General features: G+C 25.5%; 1 non-coding gene across 1 annotated transcript; it reads right to left on the bottom strand.

Moving 5' to 3' along the window:
* Window positions 1–1,012: 1,012 nt before the first annotated feature.
* On the bottom strand, window positions 1,013–1,203 carry LOC113372612. Its single transcript, XR_003366780.1, has one exon. It is a non-coding gene; the product is annotated as a U2 spliceosomal RNA (small nuclear RNA).
* Between the last annotated feature and the right edge of the window lie 388 nt (window positions 1,204–1,591).

The raw sequence follows: 1,591 nt of genomic DNA on the forward strand, positions 1-1,591 counted from the left end.
ATAGATGTGTGTTCATACTTATATATATTAAACTCATTTTTTGTCATATTTATATGAAGTATTTTCTGACACTTGCAAAATTTTTCAAAAAAATATGTTATTAGGAGAACAGACGCTCATATTCATATAATTTCTTTATCGATAGATGTGTGTTCATACTTATATATATTAAACTCATTTTATCGTCATATTATATAAAGTATTTTCTGACACTTGCAAATTTTTCAAAAAAATATGTTATTAGGAGAACAGACGCTCATATTCATATTAATTTCTTTATCGATAGATGTGTGTTCATACTTATATATATTAAACTCATTTTATTGTCATATTTATATAAAGTATTTCTGACACTTGCAAAATTTTCAAAAAAATATGTTATTAGGAGAACAGACGCTCATATTCATATTAATTTCTTTATCGATAGATGTGTGTTCATACTTATATATATTAAACTCATTTTTTGTCATATTTATATGAAGTATTTTCTGACACTTGCAAAATTTTTCAAAAAAATATGTTATTAGGAGAACAGACGCTCATATTCATATTAATTTCTTTATCGATAGATGTGTGTTCATACTATATATATTAAACTCATTTTATCGTCATATTTATATAAGTATTTTCTGACACTTGCAAAATTTTTCAAAAAATATGTTATTGGGAGAACAGACGCTCATATTCATATTAATTTCTTTATCGATAGATGTGTGTTCATACTTATATATATTAAACTCATTTTTTGTCATATTTATATGAAGTATTTTCTGACACTTGCAAAATTTTTCAATCCTATTATCGTTATATATAATCTTTTGTTAGATTTGTATAGCTTTATATATTTTTTTATTTTATTATTAATTCTATAGTTTTTATATAATTAATTTATATAGTTAATTTGAAATCAATTATCGATATTACATATCAATATATTTATATATATTATATATATATATATATTTAATATGCAATATATGCACATTTTTAAATTTATTATTATATGATGGTTTTTTATGGGCCGATCCCGGCGGTACTGCAATACCGGGCCAACCGCGGCGGAAGCGGAGCAAGCCCCTGACATTCCGCCAATTTCCAAAAATCAGTTTAATATACTGGATCTGCTATGCAGATACTATCAGATATTAAGCTGATAAGAACAGATACTACACTTTGATCTTAGCCATTCGGCCGAGAAGCGATAAATTTGCGGACAAATACTATTTTTTAAATTCTACAATATAAACAAAATATTCCCAACTATTTCAACGATTCATTTTTCATCTATTTTTATCAACTCTCGCGTCCATTCCCTAACTATTCTTCACCCCCCAAAGTTCTATGAGCGAATGTTCTAATATGGCTGTTAACTCTACTGTCGTTATAAGCCTTTTCTCACATTTGTAAAATTTTACAAAAATATTTATATAAAGTATTTTCTGACACTTGCAAAATTTTTCAAAAAAATATGTTATTAGGAGAACAGACGGTCATATTCATATTAATTTCTTTATCGATAGATGTGTGTTCATACTTATATATATTAAACTCATTTTATCGTCATATTTATATAAAGTATTTTCTGACACTT

This window comes from Ctenocephalides felis, unplaced genomic scaffold (assembly GCF_003426905.1).
Source record: "Ctenocephalides felis isolate EL2017-DRISC unplaced genomic scaffold, ASM342690v1 CF-g0.4_SCAFFOLD_00095, whole genome shotgun sequence".
NCBI lineage: Eukaryota > Metazoa > Arthropoda > Insecta > Siphonaptera > Pulicidae > Ctenocephalides > Ctenocephalides felis.